The sequence below is a fragment of the Scophthalmus maximus genome, chromosome 9 (genome assembly GCF_022379125.1).
Source record: "Scophthalmus maximus strain ysfricsl-2021 chromosome 9, ASM2237912v1, whole genome shotgun sequence".
Lineage (NCBI taxonomy): Eukaryota > Metazoa > Chordata > Actinopteri > Pleuronectiformes > Scophthalmidae > Scophthalmus > Scophthalmus maximus.
The window spans coordinates 23,400,391-23,420,451 of NC_061523.1; the positions used below are offsets into that span (position 1 = coordinate 23,400,391).

The 20,061-nt window shown below is 44.9% G+C and overlaps 1 long non-coding RNA gene across 4 annotated transcripts in view; it reads right to left on the bottom strand.

Moving 5' to 3' along the window:
* Nucleotides 1-18,630, bottom strand: part of LOC124850499 — a 35,667-nt gene extending 17,037 nt beyond the window's left edge. For 3 of the 4 annotated variants that reach the window (XR_007031424.1, XR_007031421.1, XR_007031423.1), the window contains exon 1: nt 18,403-18,630. This is a non-coding gene — a long non-coding RNA (uncharacterized LOC124850499). Of the gene's footprint in view, nt 1-184; nt 1,968-18,402 lie in introns of those variants that run through there. The other variant, XR_007031422.1, reaches the window with a different exon arrangement.
* Between the last annotated feature and the right edge of the window lie 1,431 nt (nt 18,631-20,061).

Below are 20,061 nucleotides of genomic sequence, written 5' to 3' on the forward strand. Positions count from 1 at the left end.
TTTGTGTATTCTACGCATTAATGCAATTTCACGTCATAACCAAATTATGTAATCGCGCAATGACAACCTTTAGCAACAAATCAATCTGCCTTTAGCAGCTTTCCCCTGAACATCAGTTTGGCAGCGGGTGATGAAGATGAACGAACCCGAGGTGCGGCTTCATGAAGCAGCTGCACCGAAATACCTTTTTTAAACACCGACTCTCCGGCCTCACGTCTCTCCGACGCCCGCGTTCGTGCTCGTGTCTCCGGAATTTGTATCTGAAATGTAAATCTGTGTTTCTCAGCGTGCAGCATCTGGAGCCGCAGACTGACAGAAGGTGAGTCTGATATTCCGCGGCAGATGAGAAAGTCGACGCCGCGCCTCGCTGCCAGATATGTGTTTTATCCAATCCTGCCATCACCTGCAACAACAAATAATGCCTGAGCCCCGGCCACAGCGGCAGCAGCCAGCAAATCTCATTAAGTCAGAGATGGGAGAGGCAGCAATTGTTTTTTATGTTACCCCCCCATCACACACACACACACACGCTCACACTTTGTCTCATTTTTCCCGTCTTTGTGATGTCGGAGGATGAAAATAAAGCCTGGTCCGCCTCCTCCTCCTCGTCTTCCTGTGTGCCGCCTCTGGCTCTGCGACAGGACGTCCTCATCAAATCATTACTTTTATTAACGGTCAGATGGCTTTTTAATAGAATCGCTTTATTATGTCGTTTCTCATTTTCACCCTCGCGGTGAAAATTTCCTGCCCGTGTTTTTTGTGGATGTTGTTCTTTTCCTCTTTCCATATTTCCTGGCGTTTGCGTGGCTGCAGGGTGTCGACGCCACCCAGAGACAGTTTTACATGTCGGACGGGGGTGGAGGAGGTGGGGGGGGAGGGTTGTAACAGGTTATTGGTTTCTGTTTGTTTTTGATAATTTGTTTTGAGGGAACATCCAGTCATCTGCTCTGCTCACACTGGAGCTGAGAACTTTCCTGGTCCCCTTCTTCTATTGCTATCAGGCCTGATGTTTTCACCCCCCAGGACTTAATTTTCCAAAGTCAGGCGTAAACGTGTAACACGTCGTACGTAGAAAAACAAAAACTTGACAAATGAAAAAAAATCCCGAAGCAACGACGGCGGCTGCAGGTGAGGTGGGTATGTGTGATTTGTGCCGCGGGGGCTCCGTCCTGGCCGAGGACGAGCGCTTAAATCCATTACATCTGAGCGGAGGGTGTTGCACCATAATGTAACGAAACATTTCATCTAAGAAGAACAAGGTCCGCAGATGATGGAGCCAGAAACACGTCAGTGCACAAAATAAAACAATAGTTTTTTTCTCCCAGAAAAGAAAGTGAACAGGAAACAACGGGAGCTGTTTCACCCACTCGGGTGTTTCCACGCTCTGACCTGGCTGGACCTCCTGAATCGGAGAGATTTTTGCTCGTGTTATTTTACAACGGGGGGAAGAATCTGCGAGTACAGTCTCTTGTTCATCCTCTGAGGAGCAGGAATGTGAGCAGGAAGTTTGATGCAAATCTGTGTAAAAGATTCAAGTTATTTTATTGTGTTCAAGTGGAGTCACAAGGATCTGTGGGGTTCATCCTCTGGGCACCATAAAAACAGCAGGAGCAGTAGTTTTCAGGTAAAGTTGGTGAGTTGTTTTTGACGGAGCCCAACTTTTAACCATTATGTGTTTTTCCCTACAGTGTGACCAACATGGCCGACCAGCCTGTCACAAACATCAAACTGAGAAGAAGGAAACAATGTCACGTTTAACCAGCTCACAAGAATCGAGGGCAGGACGGACATTAAGTAAAAATGACAATAAAGAATGATATTCACTGCTCTTTGTTTTGTTTCCGGTTAATAAACGACGGAGCGGCTTCGTCGTGGTCAGAAGCAGCGACGGCTCTAATTGGAGCAGGGCTGATGATGTCGGGCTGGAGAGCCACGAGGGGGAGGACAGACGGAGTGACTGTTAGCCGAACTGGCAGGTGGTAAAACAGCAATTATAAAACTAAACTGTGTTGCCTCTCAGAGAGCGTGTCTTATTTGTAACGAGTGAAGTGATAAAAGAGGAAAATAATTGGATTTTTTTTTCCCTCTGCCCTTCTCGCCCTCCAAGTCTTAAATGTTTGGGGAAAAGGATCTTTGAACAAAGTTTATTTCATTCTAACCTTTGATTAACGGTTTCCCCACTCGAGGCCGCGCCGCGAGAGAAGCAAATTATTCTTAAGATCAAGCTTTTAGCCGTCTCATTATCTATTTGCCATCTCGACTCAGTTTTCCTCCAGACCTCCTAAATGATGTGTCTGTCCTCTGAAGATTTCAGATTGGTCCACCGCAGCTCTGTGACTACCTTAAAAAGAAAAAAAAATTCATATAAACAATCCCCCCAAAAAATCTAAGAAGCGAGAATGTTCCATCATCGTGTCCTTTTAGGCAGAAAGTGCAGGAAGAGACAGATACGACGGTGAAGGAGGGGAAATATAGTTGTCATCCTGAGTTTCATACTCAAAGTGGAAACTATATTAAAGCTCAGCAGGTAAATCAACCAGAAGAAGAGTAAAGATGAAGAGACATCGATCAAACAACTAGAGCGTCACTCAGCAGAGCTCGAACCTCCGCCAAGACCGGACCGTACTAAACCCCTAACGTTTAACGTGAACAGACTTCACGTAATTACAGGTAAGCTAACGTGCCAAAGCAGCATCAATACTCTCCAAATTTCTCTCAGATATTTCTCGTCACAAAACACTAACAGCTGTCAAAAAAATCTAAACCATAATTCCTATAATTATGGACATTATCTTGCATTGAGCTCATTTAATCACGTTAAGCCTTTTAGAATGTCCCTCGTCTTAAGGGCACTGATAACAACATCTAAGGAATTATTGCTTTTATTTTTCTTTTTAAATGTAGATACCAGACAATATATCCGTATCACAATTTTTCTTTAACTATCTGTACTTCGCCTCTTGTTACCAATCAGTTCACGATTTTAATGGAATCGTGAACAGTCCAACAAACTGTGTTCTGTGACTAAACCAGCTCAAGTGTCGACTGACACTCGAGGCTTTATACAAATGTATACGTCTGCGCTGAATCAACGGCAGGGAGGTCATGGCGGCGTTCACTCCACGTTAACCTAAGGCGCACCGTCCAGGAAACGCAACTGCACGTTACGATAACGCCGAACACGGATCTTCTCAGTCATCAGGTCCTCAGCCGAGAAGCTGCTCTCGCACCACCTGACAAATCCCCCGTTGTAACATCAATCTTCTAAACTGCAACAGAAGGAGAGTTGGAGCTCCGGTTGGTTCATTGCATGTTACCCACGAAACACAGCCGTGAATAATTAAGAGACAAGGTACAAGAATGTTTTAGATGGTCCACATTTTTCGTTTCCTTCGCCGAGGAGGAGCTTCGGTTGCGGCCGTGTTGTGGCTCTAGAGATCGCGACGTGATTGGTTGAAAAGTAGACCTGTATTTCTGTTGCCTCTGACAAGAACCTTCGTTGACGACATAAAGATAGTCAATCAATATAGTCTTCATTGTGATAGGCAACAAAGTCCAAACATAGAATTAATACGAGTATAAAATCAGAGAAAAAAGACATCTTCAGAATTCCAGGAGAGACGTGACAATACGCATGTGCAAGCGGTGAACCAATGAACGAGCTCTGAACCGATGAAAGCTGGTGAACATATTTCCAGTAAACTTCCAGGAATTCGTATAGGTGTAAAGTCGTTCTTTTGAAATGACCCCTGCAGCGTGTGGAAAACGTTTTTTTCTGGCTTCATATTTTCTGTTCCTGGACTTAGTGACTTGTGCTCCCGAACTGCTGTGACAACACTTGAGGTCCTATGGCGTTTTGTAATGTGAGCAGATGAACTTCTGTCTCGGCGGTGCAGAGGTCGAATTATTATTATTATTTTTTTAAATCCCCGAAATGGTCCACGTCTTCCAGATCAGGAAACTCTCGCATGTCAGTGCCGACGACATAAACTCACCATCTGCGAACCCAGAGCTGCAGAGGAGATGAAGAGACTCTGACCCGTGTGATGTTGTTTTCTTTTCCCTTCCCGAGGCCTCCGCTCGCGAAGAGGAAAATAATTACTGCGGCCGCCGCTCTGGTCATTCTGCAGCTAAACGCCGCGGCTTTGTCAACCATTTTTTTTCTCTCGAGCTACTGTTTGCCGAGGCAGAAGGTCAAAGCTCCGGGCTCGTTACTGGAAACAAAAGAACCATAAACTGAAACCTGCGATAAATAATAAAAAAGTGTTGGTGGAAAAAATTAAACATGAGCCACAAAAAAGTTGGTTTGTTTTCTTACGGGCGAAAACGCCTGTCGACACGTTCGCAGCTCGTTATATAGATTAGTTGTTTGTAGATGGTTAAAATAAAGCTGCGTCATGAATTATTCACGATATTAAAATCCATAATTCTGAGCTCCTCCATTGTGATTAATTAATGAGCCTCTGAGTGTGAGATGGAGATTTATTGTCTCAGACCTCTGCTGCAGGTGGAGGCCGTGTGAATAATTCAGAGATGAAACTGGCAGAGTGAGAAACGCTCAAATAAGAATAATAAAACTCCTGGCGTCTCTATTCCAGACCGTCTCCGCGCAGCTGGCAGGTGAGACGGCCGAGGCCTCGCACATCATATCGCTGCAGATGAAATATTAACGAGCAGAGTTCGTATCCGCAGCCTAAGACTGAAGCCGCCGGAGGAAACGGCAAGATGGATACGTGTTCGGAGGCTGAAGCTCCGACACGGAGAATATTTCTGATGAGAGAATCTCTGTGATGCATCACTGTGGTCGACTCGTCATGTGATGGAGTGCAGTAAAGTACAGCAGGTCAAGTGAAACCAGCTGGTCTGATCCAGCTGCAAGAAGAACTCACATATTCATAATGACATTTGCAATAACGCAAAAAGACTTGGACTTTCAGCCTTCGGACAACGAGCTCAGACCTGAAGCTTCAACTGTCCTGAGATTCTGTCAGGCTGCAGAGAATCAGTCACTAAATGTGTCTGATGGTTTTCATCTGTGAAGAATTCTCTGTGAGATCAGTTTGCCCCTTTGTCCAGACAGAGAGACAGAGAGAGACAGGTAGAAACAGAGAGATAGACAGATGCAGACAGACAGACAGACAGATGCAGACAGACAGACAGATACAGATACAGACAGACAATCAGAGACAGACAGACAGATGCAGACAGACAGACAGATACAGATACAGACAGACAATCAGAGACAGACAGACAGATGCAGACAGACAGACAGATACAGACAGACAATCAGAGACAGATGCAGACAGACAGACAGAGACAGACAGACAATCAGAGACAGACAGACAATCACAGACAGACAGACAATCAGAGACAGACAGACAATCAGAGACAGACAGACAGACAGATACAGACAGACAATCAGAGACAGACAGACAGATGCAGACAGACAATCAGAGACAGACAGATGCAGACAGACAGACAGACAGATACAGACAGACAATCAGAGACAGACAGATAGATGCAGACAGACAATCAGAGACAGACAGACAGATGCAGACAGATAGAGACAGGAATACACAGACAGATACAGACAGGCAGACAGACAGATACAGACAGACGGAGCCATTCTTTTTTTTACTTTTTAAGACGAGTCCATGAGAAAAACTTCCACAGACTTTGTCATGACTCATATTTCCAATGAGTCTCCAATGAATGAATGGAAAAAAATAAATGAGTAAGTCTATAAATAAATGTACTGAATCTGAGTGAATCTGTGTCTGACTCTCTTAAACTGACCTGAAACTTGCAGTGGAGCTGTTTTCACGTTAGTGACATGCGGATGTTAGCGCCCCCTGGTGGCGGCGGCAGCAGCAGCAGCTCTGTCCGCTCGCTGGCTGGAAGCTGGATGTTGAAAACGGGATGTGTGAAATGAACAGTACCGAGCTGCAGCCACGTGGCTCTGACTCGGTGTCCGGCCGCTGAGAGCTTCATCGTGGACGTCCCTTCCTGTTCCACAGCCACAGTGAACTGTGGGCGATTCCTCCGACTCCAGTCTGAACAATCACAAGCCAAGATGCCAGCGGCTCCGAGGCTGCAGCCCACAAACACACACACACACAAACACACACACACAAACGGTGACGTGTGACGCACACCGCCGCTCGTCTTCTGGCCGACACCCGTGGTGACCCCGGCTCCTCGTCTGTGACGGCGGTGACAAAACGCAGACTTCCTCCACCTGGTCTCCGTAATGAGAAGCCTCATTATCCCGCCGCCGTCAGCTCAGCCATCTGAAGGGAATCTGAGCACAATCTGAACCCCGGTGGCCCCCCCTCGCTCCTCGGCCCCGGGCCACATCGCTTCATACAGATGATTAAAATGCCTCCAGGCGGCGGCAGTGGCACGACCACGCCGAGCGCGACGGGGCCTCGCGAGCCAGATTATGAAATGCCGCTTGACTCCGGAGGAGCCCCGGCTGCCACCTCAGGTGTGTTTTTAAGGTGAGAGGTTTTCAGCTGGCTGTTTATCCTCCTCTGGCTCGGGGGGGACGCTTGTCGAGGCGTCGCCTCGCTCGCAGCAGAGCGCGACAGCTCCGAGCCGGAAGATTCCTCTGAGCGAAGCCTCGCGTTGGCAGCAGCCGCGGAGGCAAAGGACTGAATCTGATGGGTTGTTTTTCTCTCCCTGTTTTTCACCATGACAAGACGTTCACACCTGAACATGGCAGAGTTCTTCCCCCTCTTAAACAGCTGATGTGTCTGTTTGTCGACTCAACCTGATGCTGCTGCTGCGAAAAGAGACTAAAGTGAGTGGAGTTTAAAAATGGCAGCGTGCAGACTGAAATAAAGTTGGTGGCTGCCGGTGTTCACACCTGGCGAACAGCTCACGCTGGTGTGACGGGTCAGGAAACACAAACTGATGAATGCTGTGAAAGTGTGAATTGATGTTGTGATCTACGCTTAAAAAAGGATGTTCGTCCACGTGATCCACGACCCTCCCACCCCAAAAATAAGATGGCGTCTTTCGTGGCGGCGTCTCGCAGTGTCACTGTTCGTACTCGTCCGTGGCGACGTGTCCAGTCGACGCTCGAGAGTCAGGATTACAACCGTTGGAAGTCTCGATTTCTTTATTTTTCTATTCGCCCAGTGAGCGAACACAGGAACGACTGGAGTGCCACCTTGTGATCCAGGGTCCAGGTAATATCCTGATCTCTGGTGGAGGCGGACCTGATCCCCGCTCCTCATGGAAACAAAACCCAGAGTAATGCCTTCAGCTCAATTACGACTTTCTGGCTTGTATTCAACACCGTCCATGACTTCCGTACTTCCAAAATATTCTACGTTTTCCACCATCGCTTTGGTAATGACCCATCAACATTCCCCACTTTTCCAACTCTTCATACTCCTTCGGCTTCTTCATCCCACTATTTGCGACTTTAGCCGAGTCCCAATTTAGGGGCCAGATATTTCGGTGGATCATGGCCTTCGTCTTCAAACCGCCTGGTGAACGGAGGATGTCCTTTTTGCTCATTCCACTACTACTGTTGTATCGTTAGCTGCTTCCAGCAACTATTGCAGCCCGGCCGCCCGTCTAGCTAGCTCGTTAGCTTCATCACTGGCGCGCAATGAGTCCTGGGGATGCTCGGAGATGGAAGCCATCAAAAGGAGCCTTGGGCAAAATGGGAGGTCATGGTCAAACTGCTGTGACGGGGCCACCGAAGGATTTGACCTCCGAACTGGGACACAACTTTTGAATCTGCAGTTACTTTTTAAAGAATAAGAGGTATTGAAAAAGTCATTGAGGAACTGTAACTGTCTCTGTCTCGCCAACGGCAGCGGAGTGAAATGTTGTTGCTCATCCATTTACCTTGTGCACTTTATTTTGGGAAAGTGGAGTCTGTAAATGGCAGTCACACAAAAACACTACTCTCTTACTTACCCTGCGTTCCATTATTACCTCGGAGCTCTGAGCCAGGAAGTCGTGACAGTGTTTTTTTCCCGACAATTCAGACTCTGAGGTCTGTAATTCAAAGTTCAGAGATCATAACGGAATGATAAACCTGACTTCCGAGGAATAATGGAACACAGCATAATACTGTCAAATATTTTTCACACTTTTTGACACAAAACCTTCTGATAATCTGAACCTAGTTTTAGATTTTGGAGCCAGTTTTATTCAACATTTCCGTCGTCTTGGGGACATTTATAGACCTGAGTGAAATCAAAGTGTTTGTTGTGTTGCTGTTGTTCCTCTGCAGCTTGTCCTGATACTGAGCTGATTCAGGACCCTGTGGGCTTGTTGGCTGTTGACCCCCCCAGATCCCTTTCTCATCCTCCTCGCCTGATTATTGAAACTGTCCTCTGGGTGAGAACATAAAGCAATAACACACAAAAGCTAATTGGGTTAACTACCGAGCACATTGGCCCCCGTACAAGAGAAAAGGGCAAAATCTAATAGTCAGGTGGCAATATGTGAGCAGAATTACAGCATTAGTTTTCATCAGTGTCCCCCTAGCAGCTAGGGGGGGCTGCACAACACGTCTGCCCAAATCTAATTGGGAGAAGAAAGAAAAAAATGCATTAACTCCGTGATTGTTTGCAGGTTTTTTTTTTTATTTCATTGTTTTTTTGTTTTTTTCTTCTTTCCACTACAAAACTTCTGGATCACGTTAAAACCAAACGAGTCCCAGCGTGAGCGACTGGACGATGATGTGACAGAGTGGCGTCTGTAATAACATAAATCAAACGTCTTAAAAATGCCTATCCGTCGCCTGCCTGACGACGGAGCGGAGCAAAGGCCTCGCAGACGTCCTTTTGATTTCAAGAGATTTTCTCTTCATCGCTTTTCGTTCATGGTTGCTGAACGGCAGCGATATCGACGGCGTCGTTAGATCTCCATGCGGCGGCCGACAGAAAGAGGAAGAGATGTTCCACCGTTAGAAGATGAGGAGAGAGGGGGGGGGAAAATAAATAAAAAGGAGGACACCAATTTTCTCCTGCCCACCATAATTGGCAGTAATGTCTGGACCTGGCAACCGGGCCCCAGTTGCTAGGAAACCGTCTCTAAAGCTTTCAAATTACACGCGTCCAACAGATAGATTTTTATGCGAGATGTTTAGTGAACGGAGGCCAAAATGTTTGTTGACTCTTCTTTCATTTTTCATTTAGCTATATTTGCGGCAGGAGAAGAAAATAATCAACTCTGGCAGCAGGCGGACGTTTGTGTTTCATGCTCGGAGAGCCCGAGGCGGGCAGGGTCAATGTTGAGCTGCAACAAACAAACATCCAGAGTTGATTTGACCGGCAGCGGACTAAATTCACGTGACTCCTACGATAGGTTGGGACAAATCAACTCTGTAAACTGTGTTCGTACCTTAAAGTCAAACGAAGAGAAAAATGGAGCTTCTCCAAAATCACTTGTGTTATCACTGACGAACAAATCTGTTCGTGCATGAGGTCCTATGATTTCTAATGCTAACATTTCACCTTTGGTCAGGGACTTTGAGACTTTTCCGTTTGGTCCGCCCAAAACTGCAGGTGTGACAGTTTCCTCGGACCAATGGTCCAAAGTTTGGTTCGACCAAAAGGGAGGTCTGGGTTCCGGATCAAACTGAACCACGGTTCGGTTAGTTAGCAGCGTAGAACAATTATTTTTGGACCAATTACGGGAAGTTGAGGCAACAAGCTGTCATAGAAGAAGAGAAAGAAGCGGAATTAGACGAGTAAAAGTGAGCAACGCGGCAACGTCAGGCGCACGCATGTCTTCAAACCAATCAGAGTCAAGTATCACGTAGGTGATGACGACAGGACGTAGGTTTGTAGTCAACAAGTCGCAACATGGCAACATGAAACCCGAACCAACCGTTTAGTAAAATGCAACAAAACACCAACGTTGGTTCGGACTTTCAGGTGTGAAAACCCCTGAGTCTGACTTTAAAATGCTGTGCTAATGATAAACTCTTCAATACTCGTAGAAAAGGAAGAGAGAACGAACAGAACAGAACAGAACCTGTGAAAATATTCATTGGCTCAGAGACAAAATGTTTAGGAGTTAAAATGATTCCAGCTCGAGTCAAGGTGGATTTCTGGTTTTTATAATGTTATGGAAAAAAAAATGTTTCACTACGCTGCAGCAGCAGAGTGTGAGAGCCCCCCCCCCCCCCCTGGGGTTTACAGGCCCCGATATTACAGTGGCCTTTTGTCAATAAAGAACACACACACACACACACACACACACACACACACACACACACACACACACAGGTAGTGTTCAAAGTCGTGCTTTGGGCCCGGAGGCAGGTCACCGGAAACGGCTCTGTTCAATAAGTTATTAATACTTGATGCTGGTGGCCGCGGTGCATTATTTAACAATAATGATAACTTCTGTTCTATTATAGATTAAAGGACCCCCCTCACCTTCCCCTACTCGCCCCCTCCCCTCTGTTTTTAATCAGGCATCTTTTTGCAGAGGACAGAGAATCGCCGGACGGCCGCTGTGATGTCACGTGACTCATCGACACGGCACGATGAGGTCACGGCCGACGACCAGAGAGAGAAGAGCGACCTGAACTGAACTGAACTGAACTGTCTGACCACAGTCAAAACATTACCACGTTTACATGCAATAATCTGATTGTGAAAACTGAATAAAAACCTCAGGACAAACAGGCCTGAATTGATTTTTCGTGGAATTTCAAACTGTTGCTAAAGGGGACATTCAAACCCTTTCAGGGAAACAAATCAAGACGGTAAAATGTACCGTGTAAACATAACCTCCATCTTCACCGATATGAAATAGAACCGTTGACGTTGGTTTGGCACCGAGCTCCTTGGTTCTGAATCAGGACCTTCAGATAATGTCTTTAACATTTTTTTTTGTCCGTTAGCTTCTCAACCGATTTCCGCAAAATGTGGTGGAAGGGGAACGTTTTGGCAAAGGAAGAGTTCATTACATTCCCGATCAGATCCGGGAACTATTTTTTGGGTTCTGTAGACATTGTTGTGAGTGAGGGCTTGTTCAGGGGAGTTGTGATAAAAAACTTTGCAGATTTTCCTCAATGTCCACAAAATCCTGCGGGAGGGCACAACTATGGCAAAGAGAGTTCCGGATAAACGAAAGGATCCTGAAATTATTTTTTCAATGTCTGTTACATGCCCCGTTTATATCATCAAATATCTAATGAGAAGCAAAGTGATCAGAAACATGAACACTTCAACAAACATCAGTGTGATAAGAACGACCTCACATGACAGACACATCTGCTGACATGGAGGGGGCGGGGCTTATGACCTATACTGCAGCCCAACACCAGGGGGCGATCATGATGTATTGGCTTCACTTATGGGAAACTGTCATGTCGTCCTCTATATTTACAGTCTATGCCACATACATATTCATTTAAAAAAAATAAAATTCCCCATTAAACAAATTAAAATCCAGAGCGGCAATCAAGTTGAACTCAAACTAATCTCACCTAAAATATATTTAAAATGAAAAAAAAACTGAGCTTTAAACAATGGTTTTCATACCTATTTATTATACAGTATTTTCAATAGTAATCAATATCCAAATTATTATACAAAATACAAAAAATATTTACATCCCACACTGACCTTTAACCACAAGATCAACCACCTGACGCCGACGTGAGTCCGACCTGCCTGCCGAGTCGGCGCTCCCCTGCCCCGCGGCTCCGCTCACAAAGCATGATGTGCATGGAAATATGAAATGAATCTGATATTTTCTTCAGAGAGAAAATGGCTCTGCCCCTCCTCGGCGGTGAAGTGTCACTGAAAGCAGAGCGAGCCGGCCGACTGCTAATGCCTCCTCTTAAGGCCAGACAGGCTCATTATACAGCAGCCGGCTGCCGAGAATAAAAGGGGAGAATAAGAAGAAGCAGGGGGAAAAAAAGCGTGTCAGGTGTGGCAGACGTGTCGGCCCCGTCCCTTTGTGAAGGTAAAAGCCCCGTCACCTCTTTTAACCTCACATGGCGACAGCCGGTGGAAGTGGAGGACAGCCACGGACACCTGAGTGCAGGTACAGTAATTGGCCTTTTGCGGGAAGTGGGCGTCCCGCTGGCGAGGGGCTAATGTCGGCTTGGCCCTGATTTGTTCACCGTTTTTTATTCCACCACCACCGGCTGAGAGCTGGAATCCTGCTGAACGCTAGTCTCTGAGGACGGACCGCTGCGGGCTTCATAATGAAGGAGCGCGGCCTCGCTCTGGAGCTGGGAACAGTTAAAGATATTAAAGTTGTAAAGACGAGGGGCGAGCACAGACACACACGTGCCGCTGCTGCGTTTTTATACGTCCGTTTCAAACTGGTGCCGGATAATCGTCCAGAATCAACCGTCACGCTCTGGACACGTAGATCTGCTTCACTCTGGACGACGACGGACAGAAATCGATCACAGAAGAGTTGACGTGCTCACGTTCAAATTCTCAAAGATCTGGGTCAATCTCAATTGTAAATTGTAAGAACAAGTGCTATGTTTTACTACTGCTACGTAGCTACAATGCTACATCACTCCCATTAAGACTAGAGGCGCCTGCTGACCTGTGAGCTTTGTCCGAGAACAACCTCCTTTTCTGAAAAACTTGATGTTTACAGAAACCTTCATTTTCTTGGCGTCCGAAGCAGAAACATGAAATAAAAACCATTTCGGAGCCTGAATCTTTGGCTTTTACTGTAAATCGCTGCATTTGTCTTGAAAAACTGGAAAGGACAAGATGGAGAAGAAAAACCTACATGTAGGCCTGTCACGATAATTACGCTGTGGCTTTTTTGTTGACATAACATCTGTTCTCGTCGCAATCAATTACTTTTTTGTTCTATAAAATGTCAGAAAATATTAGACGATGGTCTGAAATTCAATGCGAGCTGACGTCGTTTCACTTCTGATTTCAACGACACATTTCAAGGCCCTGACTGATTCAGGGTGGAGCGTCGATATTGTTCGCCGGGCTGTTCCTTTGGATTCAATGTTAAACATCACTAGTGGCTGTGAGAGAGAGCTTCTAGTAAAACTGTTCAATATTATGAATAAATAAAAACATAATAATATAAATGATAGAACCCAACCGGTTTATTGATTGGCTGATTAAAATCGGTCGATAAGAACCTGTCACAGACATTACTGTATCTGCGTTTATGTTTGATGATATGAAAACTTAGATAATAATGGGAATTCTATTTTTTACATTTTACAAAAAAAAAAATCCTAAATCAAGTTCTACACATTTGGTTGTATCATGTGTTTACTTTTTCTTTTTAATTAGTTATTATAACGTTTATGGTTAAACTAAAAAATATCAAGACTCAATTACATTTATTTGTCATCAAGTTTTTGATTACATCTTTAGAATCATTGCCATTTTCTTTTTTGCAATATATATCAGGAGACAAATTCCTATTGGTCGGCCCCTATAAATCTTCATCCGTCCTCCTCTGTTTTTATCGTTTCAAAAGCATTAAAGTAAATGCACATAGTGAATTGAATATGTTCACTGGAGGTATATTAGTTCAGTTGTTCATAGAAACGAAGTGGTTGCTGCTGCTGCTGCTGCTGCATTATTGATGCGGTGGTCATTTTGGAAACGGCAGCGCTGAGCTCACTGTACTCTCACTTTTCTGTAACACAGTGGACATTAGCAGCGTCGGCTGCTGTACTGTAGTAATTACAGAGCAAGCAGCACACGGGCCTTTAATGGAGGCTGCTGCACTCAAGTTGAGCAGAGACTCACTGTTCGCCGCCTAATGTGTCCCTGCAGAGTCCGGGGATTCATAAATGAACTCCTGCAACATCTTTGTAAATGATTTCATTAGTTCATGTTGATAAGTTCAGTTTTTAATGTTTTAAACTTAACATAAAGTCAACATGTTGTCACTGGGTGAAATGAAGGAGGATTGTGGCGTTTGGATGTGTGAGGTCTGCTTTCATCTGAAGTGACTTATTAAAAAAAACCTCCCACTGGGTGAACTGTTACCCAGCATCCTCTCTGTTTAAACGCCCCGTCCGTCCTGAAAAACCTCCCCTCTGATGAAGGGCGTCTGTAATTTTCCGCTCACCTCGCCATTGTCAACAGCAATTAAACCCGAATGAATCATAACTAAACGCCTCACAATGAAAAACCCGCCGGGCAGCCGAGCCGCCATTTAGTGTATGACAAAAGATTATTTTTCTCCCGTTTTGTTTATCAGACTGTCGCCTGCAGCCGCTCACACAACGGAGGGGTAATATCATCATGGAACAAAAGAGAAAAGGCCGAACGCAGTTTGATAAAATCACGGCCGGATTGGACGGTGAGCGGCCATTGTTAGGGCTGTTTAGAGAGAGAGGGTTAAGGTGTGTAATCAGTTCTTGATTAATTAATTAGCGCAGCCACACACACACACACACACACACACACACACACACACACACACACACACACACACACACACACACACACACACACACACACACACACACACACACACACACACACACACACACAGGTAGGGCTGAGAGTGAAACATGTGAGATGCTGGACAAATATTGACGAAAATGATATTATAATAGCAGTTTGATGCATTTCCGTTTGAACCAAAACTCTAAACCTGGTTATGTCCTGCGAGGATCAACAAAGTAGACTCACTGTATAAAAATGTGGTCAATCATCCAACGCAAGAGCATTCGTTGAGATATTTAAACCTGGATTATGTTAAAAAAAAGTTTAAATCCATGTTGACTCTCAAGGTGCAGTCCAACGATTAACAGTCAACAAACCTTAACTTCTGTTGTTTGTGCAGTTGGTGATGAACTGGTAGGAACCTGATGAACTAAAGCTCACATGGTAGGACCCTGATGAATTAAAGCTTAAGCCAACACATCGTAGGGACCTGATGAAATAAAGCTAAAGCCAACACGTTGTAGCAGCCTGATGAGACGTTCATCAGTTTAAATCCGTTTGAAATCTGACTCTGGATCAGCTTTGGAAGAACTTTAAAAGCTGTTTCATTCCCAAATGCCACCATGAAGTGTTCCAGACGAGTTCCAGCTCCGTCTGCCTCCCGGCTCTGAAACAAAGGTCTAATGATCGGAGCCGACGGCTGCTGCAGGACTCCACAGTGTCGGCGTGTTGGGGAACATTAAGAGATCGTTAAGGGGAAACTTTAAAGTGCGACAGGATGGAACGAACCTCCCCGGAGAACACACACACTTCGACTTAACACAGCCAACTTCAAATACATCATCATCATCATCATCATCATCATCATCTCCCTCTGCAGTAATCCACATCTCATTATTGCATTTGGAGCCAAAAGACAAAAACCCTCTTGTGCTTCATCTACTCGCCTCCAACGTCCTCAACAAGGCACAGAAGGCGAAGTGCTCGGTGCCTCAGACGCAGATAGACGCGAACCAGAGAGAAAAAAAAACACACTTCTACCGTAAAGACAAACAGGAAGTGAGCGTGAACGCAGCCCAAACAGCTGCTCGTTTGTTTCTCCGTGCCTCTTGTGATGATTCCTTTTCTCCGAGTTCATTCTGTGGCCCTGCCGCTCTGATTGGTTCTTTCGCTGTCTGACTGAGGCGGAGAGAGGGGGAAGTGGAGCGGTCTGTCTCCTTTCACTGGAAAACCCTCTTCAACGTCTTTTCATCCAGAGCCTCGTCCTCCCCCTCCTCTCCTTCTTCTTCCCCTCTCGTCTTCCTATTTGGCTTCTTTGTCTGTAAGGCTGCGTCTCCCCCCCTCTTCAGACACTTGAGGTTTTGGTATTTTTAACCGTCGGCGTCTTGTTGTCAAACTAAGCAGCAGTCGAGCAAAACGATTGAAAAGCGCCACCTGCAGACGAACCCTCAGCGGCAGACGGTTTTGTTTGTCTGTCAGCAGGATGAAGAGCCCCTGAACAGATTTCCAGTAAAGTTGGTTTTAAATAACGGAACGTGGACCAAGAAAGAATCCACGAAATTTTCTCACGTGAACTGTGAAGTGAACTACTAAAGGCCAACATAAGCATGACAAGACACTATACTGCCTCTGCTCAACATGATTAATAAATGATTGATTTCATCACAGATTACTAGCATGGAAGGAAGCTAAACATAGCCTACTACTTTTACTGATGTTTGCCACAAATTCACACATACACATTTCTGTTCTACAGCTGTGACAAATAAGATTCAACACGTTCTTAGCTTTAAATGTAGGTGCACTTTTTGAACTTTGGAAAGAGCTAGGCTAGCTAGTCTTTATGCTAAGCTAACCAGGTCCTGACTCCAGGTCAGTGGTTAACATGCAGACTGATTAATCTGAATATTGCACCCGGAAAGAAAGAACATTTCCAAATGTGTGTTACTTCCTTCCAGGAAAACATTAATTGAAACACACACGCGTTAATAACAGTGTTTGTTGTAAAGTCAAGGGCCCCCCAAAACTGAAGTGTGCAACATATGTTGTTCATATTAATCACACGCGTGTGTCATGGTCGGCTCTTCCTCCCGTCTGCCTGTGAAGTGTGAACTCCTGTGTTTCATTGTGAGTCGCAGAAGCTTCTTCTCCTCGTCTGGATGAATTTTAATCAGCGCTACATTCACAATTTAATGAACAAAACCTTTGCGCGTGTCTTCGTCGCAGCCGCCGCCGCCGCTATCGCTTCGATCACACATTAGAGAAAGGAAACTTAATTAAAAAGATATCACAAAAGGCTGAGGGGCTAGACCCACCTTTTCAATTACACTTTGTTTGTAGGTTTTTTAAAGCTCTCAATCAGCAAATATCCCTCAACCTGAACGCTTGCTATCGGGTTTCCTGCTGATGCTCCGGTGACCAGAGATCTGCAGCTCCGAGCCTCCACACACACACGCCATCATCATCCTGACCCCTTTCACAACTGTGATCCTCGTTCACACCGCAGACGTGTGATGCTCTTCATATATTTAGACTCGTGGAAAACACTGACTCATCAGTGACGTGTCGTTTCAGCTGCTCCGCGAAAAAGTCTGGCTGTAAATGCAAACGCCCGACTGAACCGATTGTCTTAAAACTTGACCTGCTCCATAGGAACCTCATCGGGCCTTGGTTCCGACACAATTGGACCAAACCGCCCATCATTTTTCTCAACATGAAGCAATAAAGCCAAACTACGGAGGAGTAATAGGGCCAGGCATGAGGGGGAAAAATAATTAATTAATTATTAATTAATTAATTAATTTAACATTTTGAGAATAAAGACGAAATTTTGAGAATAAAGTCAAAATGTTGAGATTAAAGTTGAAATAGCCCTAAAAGTCTGTGTTGCTGGTACCACAACACGTTCAGCTGTCACGCAGCCACGTTAACTAGCGTTAGCAAAGCTATGCTAGCTTCGGTAACGCTACTTTACAACTTGGTTAGCAGCTAGCGTTAGCTTAGCAAACTGGCTAACAAAACATCAACATCCAGTTGTTTGGTGCTGATGAAAAGTGCTTCCGGGTCACAATTTTCAACTTCATTCTCAAAATTTTAGTCTTGACATTTCGGCTACACCTCAATATCAACCATTTACACCCATATGAAACACAATAAAACGTGTGTTTCATATACGTGTCCGATATGTCCACATGTGACAGTCTTGGTGTTCCAAACTAACAACACAAGCTTCAATGTAAGCTCCGAGTACACTGATTCCAATAGTGTGTTTATTACAACCCTCCGACCAACTGTCATCAAATAAGCAGCCGAAGAAGAGCACAAAAAATTTGTATCAAAAAGTGACATCAAAATTATATCTTGAATCACACATGCTACATGCTAAACATGATCCATGAAGCCACACGGCATCTGCTCAGAACGGGGAGACGCTCAGCTAAACGCCGACGTCATGATGTCAACCCTCTTCACCGACACGAAACACAACGTAAAACATACAAGACAACTGAGTCAACATGTCGCATAAACATACAACTTGAAATGATAATATATCACCAATGTCGGACTTGATAGCTGCTGCTACATATCATGCTAACAACACAAGCAACATATCATGCTAGCAACACAAGCTACATTTCATGCTAACAACACAAGCTACATATCATGCTAAAAACACAAGCTACATATCATGCTAACAACACAAGCTACATTTCATGCTAACAACACAAGCTACATTTCATGCTAACAACACAAGCTACATATCATGCTAACAAGACAAGCTACATATCACTCTAACAACACAAGCTACATATCATGCTAACAAGACAAGCTACATATCATGCTAACGACACAAGCTACATTTCATGCTAACAACACAAGCAACATATCACGCTAACAACCAGACTCTTCAGATTCAAACGCTCTCATTCCTCCAACTCTCAGACAAACATTCAGCTCACAAGCCGCTGACCAGTGTTCGTATCAACACAGCAACAATACATGAATTATGTCTTACCGTCGAAGTATTTGCAGGAAAAAAGTTTATTTTTTGATCCATAAATCCCATTCCGTCAACGAGTACAAAGACCACTTGTCGTGTCAAGATGTTAATCCGCCTGGTCCGTCCTACTTCAACTACACAGGCGGAAGTCGCTGTCAAATGGTGTCGGCGAAAAAAGGCGTCACAGTGGGTTCGCCCCCTCACAGACAGCGAATGGTGTCCGTGGGAGGGATGTCGATGCTGTCTGTCGATTCTACTGGCTCTGACGGTTCTATAGACGTGTCAATCACCCAGCTCGACCAATGCGCTGCTGAGACACACGCCTCTGTACTTTACGGTCTTGACAACAGTACGTCGCACTGCAAAGATCGTTTATGGAGAGACAGATGCTCACCCGTCTTCATTAAAACAGTTCAGAGACATGTAGGGGAAGTTAAAGGAGTTTTGCACAAACCTCACATGGAACAGAGTCCATCTGTTCTATGGATTTCAAGAGGAATGGGCTTCATCCGCAGTATTAAACAGCAGATATTCACTCAAATTTTTTTTTTTAGGTGTTACCTATATATAGATATATATATATATATACCAGGATTATTCATATAGACCTTGGAGCATAGCTAGTATGAGACTCAGTATGATGTCCGCCACTGACTGTATATGAAGACAATCAATGACTGTATATAAGATGATCAGCGACTGTATATGAAGACGATCAGTGACTGTATATAAGACGATCAGCGACTGTATATGAAGACGATCAGAGACTGTATATGAAGACGATCGGTGACTGTATATAAAACGATCAGCGACTGTATATTAAAAAGATCAGCGACTGTATATGAAGACGATCAGCGACTGTTTATGAAGACGATCACTGACTGTATATGGGGACGATCAGCGACTGTATATAAAGACGATCTATGACTATTTAAAGACGATCAGCGACTGTATATAAACATGGACGACACGTCTGCGTTGTATGAAGCTGCTATTTTTGTCTAATTTTATTTTATTTTATTTTTTTCTTGTTAGATATTTGTGTTAAACATTTCTTTGTTTGACACAAACCGTTACAATTGTTAGAATAGAAAAAGTTGCATATGTTGCATACAGACCGCGTGGTCGTGAACACGTAGACTCTAGGTGTTCTCTTTCTGTCTGTGTGTTGGAAAGTGTTAAAGTGTTAAAGTGTTAAAGGGGTCGTGGGTCAAAAGGTTCAATTCCCTCTCGGAGCACCGGCCTCGTGTCAGTCGGTGTCTGACACGGACCTTTCCAGGAACAAATGAACAAGAGAAACCTGGGCACTTTTCTCTTCTTCAGACGACAGCAGGCGCGTCTTTTCTGATTTCATTTTCATCTCTTTCAAGTAATAAAACACCTGCAGTGCGACATTAAAGTGATATTGTAATAAGAGTCGCAGGCGGCGGAGGGAACGGGAAGACAGGAAGCGGCGGAGTGAAAGCTGATTTTGCGGAGGATGCCTCACAGCGGTGATCCCCTCCTCATCCTCCTCCTCGTCATCCGCAGCTCGTCAGGTGGCGGCGTTCCGTCTCTCCGAGAGCAGAGAGAGAGAGAGAAGGTCATTTCAGGGCCGACTAATTTCTCCATTATAGGTGAACAATTATCCCAGTGTGACTGTGAACGCAGATAGAGGAGATGTGAGAGAGGTGA